General features: G+C 34.2%; 1 protein-coding gene across 3 annotated transcripts in view; it reads left to right on the forward strand.

The window, feature by feature from the left end:
* Positions 1-7,534, forward strand: part of LOC124721261 (alpha-1,3-mannosyl-glycoprotein 2-beta-N-acetylglucosaminyltransferase) — a 94,847-nt gene extending 87,313 nt beyond the window's left edge. For all 3 annotated transcript variants that reach the window (XM_047246137.1, XM_047246136.1, XM_047246138.1), the window contains exon 12: positions 1,985-7,534. The gene's annotated coding sequence lies outside the window, so the exon portion shown is untranslated. The remainder of the gene's footprint in view (positions 1-1,984) is intronic.
* The last annotated feature ends 201 nt before the right edge of the window (positions 7,535-7,735 follow it).

The following is a 7,735-nucleotide window of genomic DNA, read 5'->3' on the forward strand; positions in this document are numbered from 1 at the left end:
AGAGAAGCATGTATATTGAAATTTATATTGATTTGCAGATTCTTCTTGATCAAGTCTGAGAATATTATTCCATCTCTAACTGAAAAATAATAATTTTTCTCCATGTGAAATATGAAAATGGTTGTATGGCAGTTTTTTGAGAAAGAAGAGCACCAAAAACAAACTATGTAGCCTGTGTGGGGTCCTGAGAGGAAAGTGTAGTCTCCACAATTATGTAAAGGAATGTTACAAAAATTATAATAGTGATGAGGGTCCAAGAAAATAATGAAATATTGAATTACGAAAAATGAATATATGTATGTGAAAATTTCTGAAGATATTTGTGAATAAATTATTTAGTAAAAATGTATTTATTGTTAAGTTTTCCTATTATTCCTATGGTGGGTTGAATATGCACCACCTGGAATCTGACGTTTCTCTCCAGAATAAAATCCTCCGCGAAGAAAGACATTTCCATTTTGTAGATTTGAGCAAAGTGCAAAAATTTATTTAATTTATACTGATCACAAAATATTTAGTATGATAGTCTTATAAACTTGTATGAGTAGATGAATTTTAGGACTGCAGTGATTTTTATTAATGTATAATTAGTTGACAATGTACTAACTTACTGAGAATGCATAAAGAGCAGCAGAAGTTGTCTACAGCTATTTTTTTGAAACCAACAAACAGCACAGTTTAATTTAAAACAGAAGAAAAAATTTGATACCTGTATCTTAGTGGTTAATATGGTTATGATAACACACTATTTTTGAGGCCATAGTGACAAATTATCATTATATTTAGCATATCAAAAAGTATGTAAAGTGAAATAGATGCCTGGCCATGTATGTGGGATTTGGGGAAACAATGCTACCCTGGGGCCACAGAGGCTGAATGTTTGAAATTCCCTCACTCCCCATTCAACCAGAGCTACTTGGAGTCTCCAACTGAAATGGCACAGAAGCTCTGCCTCTGTAAAAGTTGCCCCGTGCTAAATGACTTAAACCACAGCTCTTATGATGTTTTGTGTAACAACCACAGATCTTAAAGAGGCCCATATAAAAATCCTCGGTAGTCTAGCAATACAGCTCCTACATGTGTACATGTGTCTTGAAGGCATTCTCCTGAAAGCCATGTGTCTACTGACTATCAACAAGCTGGCACAAAACAAATCATTTCCAGTGTTCTACAGACAAATCACAATATTCCCATGCATGCTCCATTTGTATCTGAGATTAATTAATTAATTAATTCATCCATCCATCATATTCTGTGGTCCACATCAAGAAGAAACACCTTCAGGGATGTGGAATGTGTCAAGGTATACATTAACATGAGAAGAAGACACCATAGAAAGATAATCTGTGTACTGTATTAACAATAAACTCTCGCTCCACAGCTTAGTGCTATTCATGCTTATGCTATCTAAAATTAGTTGAGTAAATTAATAAGAAAGCTGCTACTTTGACAAAAGCTGTTGCCTCCTCAGTTTTATTACACAGCTGTTGTTTATTGCTATTAGTAGCTAAGATTTACATGATTACGATGCTGTTTTTCAGAGAAAACTTTCTTACATCTATAAATACTGAGTGCTCTTTATATTACATTATTACTTTTCTTACAGCTTTATAACAAACACTGAAGTTTTCAGTCTCAGTCTAGATACTCTGATAATTTGCTGAAAAAGTGGATAATGGGGTACATTTAAATTTGCTTTTGTAGTGGTAGGGATTCACAATTTCTTACTTTATGGTATAACTTTTTGTATATCTTATAGACCTGATAATGACATAGGTTAAACAATAATAGACATACAGGTTGTCATTTGTCACATTTCAGCTTGCTCTGAAGGCACATGTTACTCTATCACATGCTCTCCACTTGACCTTGGAGTGCTCATTGTTCTGCTTAATCTGTGTATGACTGCTGACTACATAATTTGAATCCATTATGTAGATACATAAAAAAATTGTACTTATAAAAGTAAAAATTTTGTTTGCAGGTGGCTGGTTTATAGAGAAAATTGTGGTCGACAATAAAGTCCACCTCCAGGTCCTGACGTGGCTTCTCAGAGCTGATGCTGTTTCTTCCGAGAATTATACTGTGGTGGTGATCTGCTTGCAGGCAGTAGATGAAGAATGTTGAACAGAGCCTAAATGATTGTTTTGTAAATTTAAAAGCAATGTGCTGGGGAGACAAGTAAATAAATAATTAAAAAATGGCATGTGGTTCATGCTTTGTGGAGCTAAAAGCTTGTGATATGTAATGTGAAATTGTCCCTCAGACCATATATGTGCTGTCATTCTCTCTATTAAACCAGTCTCTGTTTTGCAGAACAAGCTGTTTTCAGAATCTGGTTATTCCTAGACCCTGTGGGTTGCTATTTATGTATGAGTTTTGTAATGACGGAATTTCAGTGATACACTACTTAGGTACATCATTAACCTGCCATTTTGCTTTAGTGGGGTAGCTTATTTTCTAATAGAAAACTTGTGTGACAATAGTAGAGTCATCTGTACTTACATTAAATTTGAATGTACTATGAAGTAAGGGAGAGAAACAGGGTGCGCTGGGAGATTGCGAAAGGTTTTAGCAAAGTGTGTTAATATTTTAAAATAGATTGTAAGTATTTTGGCATTGAGTTTTTTTTAATTCACTTATGAAATAAGGTATGAACTACATTGTAACTTTTGCAGAAGTATTTAATGATGTGTCATTTGACAAAATTGATGTCTGAGTTAAAGATTTCTTTCTGCAAGTCAAAAATCGATTTTGGCATTTTGTGTTTAACTGTAACCATAACCTCAGTTTCTGATTTCGAGAAGCTGATGTGCTTCTTCATGATAAATAATGTGAAACTTTTTTTAATAGCCTTTGATGTCCACCAGAAAACTGACTAAAACTCTTTGTCATATACTGCATTTAAAATCTACTGATGTACGTTTCATATTACCTTTGCTGCACGAGAGGCTGCTGGTCAGCTCTATAATCTGATCTATGTATGTGAAAATACAACATGTAAATGTCATCTCTTATACCGAGTGATTCCATGAATTGATAGTAAAACAGATCTAACAAACTGATTTATCTTTTTCAGTTTGTGCTGTAATTTACAATGTAGCTTTTTTTAGGGGTATTTGAGTACAAAAGATAACCATACAGTCTCACTTTCTGGATATAAACTTTACCGATCGGTATGGCTTGCTAAATATGTAAATCAGTATGATTAGCCTTCGATGAAACCACACCACATGTATTTTTGAATACATTAGACGCTCCTTCTGTTCGCCTTCCGTCCTCCTTACCCTCGTGCCCCCCCCCCCCCTCCCCCCTCCATATCTCACTGTAATTCATACTGGCCCCCTGCCTCCTCTCCTTCGTGTCTCCATTCCACTCATGTTGCTGCTTAATTCCTTCAAGTCTCCCTGTTGTTTTTCACATTTCATATATGTAGAAGACCAAAACAGTCAATAGACCAGATAGGCTGCACTGCAGTTTTTGGTCTTTATTTTTCGCAAGCTTTGGGACTAATTTGAGTAGTGCTATTAATGTGGGTCATACAGGAAGTCTGTGCATTACATTAAAGTATCATACTTCTTAATGAACACTGCTACAGGGATATTCAAACTTTGATGTAAAATGTGTAATCCACTAAAGGCCTTTTGATTGGGTGTCAGTTTACCTAGGAATTGTAAATATTTTAAATTAATGTCAGCACATAAAGAGAAGCAAAACATTCTTTATGTTTGCTATTATTCTGGATAGTTACAGAAGTTCTGCTTGTTGTCAGAGGTACAAAGGTGTCATAGTAATGTTTCTAAATGCATCTGCCAATTGGAACAGTTACTTGCTGAAAGGGTCCTCTCAAAATTAAAACAGAACATTTTGAGCAGAGTTCTTTTCTACTACATGATGGTGTTGTACAGGAATCCTTGCTTTCCTTCATTTGGCAGGAGGAAATGTACAATGTGATAAGAATGTGAAGGAGAAGAAGAGAAAGGAAATGTCATATATTTTGGCACACATTTCATGTACTAGTAAGCATTCAGACTGGGTCGCTGAGTGCGTGATATCATTACACACACACACACACACACACACACACACACACACACACACACACACACACACACACACACACACTAAAACTTGATGTAAAGAAATTGAATTGAAAACTTTATTTGGCAAGAGAGACAACAAATCTCATTTGTATATGGAGTGTAATGATTAAGGTAATAACTACAGTTCCAGTGGCAACACATCAGTTCTAGAATGCGTAGTGATGCACACAACAGGAGATTGATAGATTCCTTGGTGATTTTTTTACAGATCTGACAGAGGCATCATTAATACAATAGGAACTCTGTAGCTGAATAAAGATAGTGGCAAACTATATCTCTCCATGTAAGGAATGAGACCTTAAATGAATCACATTCTAAATCTTTAGCTGTGTTGTAGTTTGAACAGAAACAGTATGTCCCATACTGATTTTTGTAGTGCCACTGAGAATTCTTCCCTTCGTCAATGATATAATTTTTTGTTGTCATTTTCCACTCTTGAGCACTTTTTTTTTCATTGTGGCTAACAAGACTGACATGAAGAACTAACCAAAGCTCATGTCAGACACAGAGAAAATTATTAAAACTAACAAGAAATAACAGCAGACTGTTCAAAGTAAATGTCAATTAATAGAAATTGCAGGAGCAAATGTTGAAAAATATGTTCACTACGCTCACTAAGAGATGGCAGCTTGGAAAGGCATGGAAAACGGTGGGAGAGACTGTCACAAAAGTGCAGCAAAGGGTAATATGCAAACTTCATAGTAATTCATTTGTTACCTGTCTTGTGGTTTAAGTATACTTAATGGTACAACATTATATGTTTGCTTGTTTGGTTTGGTGCAATATAGTAGTTGATAAGCTATTATTTTTCAGGTAGTTGTACCTTTAAATTTAAAATTAGCTACAGAAAACTTCCATGACGTTATCCTTTTATGGATGAAAAAGGAAACATTTTTATTTCATCAGTGTTACCAAGTGTGGGCTGAATATTTGCACTGTTAAACATCACTTTCAGTTTTTAAGAAAATGTATGTCGCACCTAGAGAAATAAGCTTATCACTTTTTGACTGTGACCACCCATGTTCATTAATTTGGTAGTGGTACTGTGCACAACATGTGGTGTTACAGTTCCTTATTGTGTAATATAATTTTTGCGGTGCATATCAAAATCATTCCTAGCCATGTATGCACACACATGATGGTGAGACATTATTCCCTTTTAAGCTCAGAAAATGTCTTCTCTTATGTTTACTTTTATTCCCCTGTACTAATATTGAATGTGTATCACATCATTGTGTGTGCTCTCATGTTCTGGTCATAGTAGTGCATTTACAGCTACTTTGTTCATCTTGACAATAGGTCTAGTGAAAACTGGTAAAACATAAGACTGGTCTGTTCAGTAGCAGTACTTTGCAAAATGAAGACTTTATTAAATTGTTATTGGTTATTGTTTTTGTGTCTGAATTTGCAGTTGTGCTATAGGTGGTTGGTTTTGTGTGTGTGTGTGTGTGTGTGTGTGTGTGTGTGTGTGTGTAAGTTTCCATGAAAACTGTGCAAATATGTTATAAATATTGGGTTATATTGTATTATATTATGAATGGTGAATTATGGCTCATTAATAACATGCTGAAAGAAAACACAGGAAGAAAAGAAAATTGCAGCAAACATCACATATAAAGTTTCCTAATTCATTCAGATTTTAAATATTGTCGCTGAAAGAAAGCAGCTTAAAAAATCACAGAACACACAATTGTTGAGGTTCATTTACCATCCTTATAATCTGCCCACTGTAAATTGCTCCTTCCTCTCTTTCCTTCTAATGACATGATCTTTTTCAGGTTATCTGTTTGTTACAATTACTTATGGGTGTTCGTGGAATGGTTTGTTACCTTTTACATCACTCCTTGTTAATTACCTAATTTTATAAATGATGGATAAATCTCTGTGTTCCGTGTCACCATCTCTTTATATATTCTCTTTTTGGCATTCAGATGTCCATCACAAAAATGGACATTGTTAATACTGCAGTGATTGAGCTACTTTCACCTCTTTCTCCTCTCTGCCAGTTCTTAATGACAAAAATTGTGTTGCTAGGCATTAGTAAATATATTGTTTGTTTACCATCCATATATCACCATTTAGTATTGGAAATGCAAAGTACTCTTACAATAACTTTTAGAGCTGCTTTAACATCTCATGTAATTGACGTTTATGGAGAATATTCTGATGATGATCATCAGCGGTATTCAGTACTTTTTTTCCATACTGATTGAGGAATATCTTTGTAGATTTTCATTTGTCATTTTATAATTTGTATGCTTGTCCAGTATTTTTGGAAATTGTCATTTTCTTGGAAAAGTGGACCACTAGTGTGAAGAATTGTATGTGTGTACTATGATTCAGGTCACCACCTTTAAACTTTGAATTAAGTGTTGCATTAAAATTTGATACTAGGTAATAGCCAGTGCTGTTGGTCATAGCCACCACTGTATTTGTGAAACATTGTTTCAGTCATGTTTATTAACAATCTTTCTTGCTACAAGAACAGCAGAGCTATGTTTCTTGAGTGATAGTTCCTTGTGAAGTTTTCTGTTACCAGCAATGTCATCAGACAGGTGTCTGCTGTTTGTATGTTTAGCAAGTGCAAAACTTCCAAAACAAGAATATAAATTCTTGTGTGACATATCATTTTCACAGCTGCTATAATGAATTTCTTGTTGGTTATCATTGCATAAATTTATTTTTCTAAAAATTGTTATTGTAAATAAAATGAATACATTAACTATCGAAAACCTTATATAAATAGGTTACTGATGATCTCATGTTGCTTGCTGAGTTTTTGTTATGTTATCCTTTTCACTAAGTAATTATTGTTTCCCTTTGATTAACGGCTCAGATATTTAATTGTTGGTTTAAAATTGTGTGTAAGTTTACCCAGTCAAATTTATAACAATGTATTGTGTTTACATAATTCTTCATTGTTTTTTTGTGTGTGATTTGTTTTTGTAATGTGTGAGAGAGATCCTGCATATAAAGAAAGAAATGCTGCAGTTATGAAAAGCAATATTTAGGTAACTTCTGCTGTGTTATTATTTGATGATCATATTCATTTGTGTGCTGTTGGATATTATAAATGTGTTTTACGTTATGTTAAAGATAAAAACAAGATGATTAAAATTATCTTGTTTAGCTCCAGGAAATAAAATGTTGGAGGAGCTACAAAGCTTGTAGAATTTTAAGGTGAAGCAGTGTTTCTTTTACCTTTTTTCCATAATTTTGTGGGGAAGGAACATTATATTTATTACCATAACAGTAAATGCTGTGGGCCATTGTACAAGTCACTTGTCATTCATCCAAGGCACTAAACTTAAGAATCTTTACTGCAGTGATCACTGTGTGTGTGTTTGGAGAAACTACATTTGTGATTGAATTAGTCGGACGATATATCCACTGCGTGTGAAGTGAATCAGAAATAAAACAGTTCATGGTAATTTTTTTACTCAGTTTTATTTGTGTCCTTTATCCTCTCATCCACATCAGTTTATTTATTAGTATTTAAGATTCAGTGCTATTGATGACCTCAAGGGTCATCTGGTGTAATTAGTAAATCATGTTTCATAGATAACATTAACAATAAATGTTATGTGTACAGCAAGTCAGTGGAACAGCTATTGCACACACTTCTAAAACCA

Source organism: Schistocerca piceifrons, chromosome X, assembly GCF_021461385.2.
Source record: "Schistocerca piceifrons isolate TAMUIC-IGC-003096 chromosome X, iqSchPice1.1, whole genome shotgun sequence".
In the NCBI taxonomy this organism is placed as follows: Eukaryota; Metazoa; Arthropoda; class Insecta; order Orthoptera; family Acrididae; genus Schistocerca; species Schistocerca piceifrons.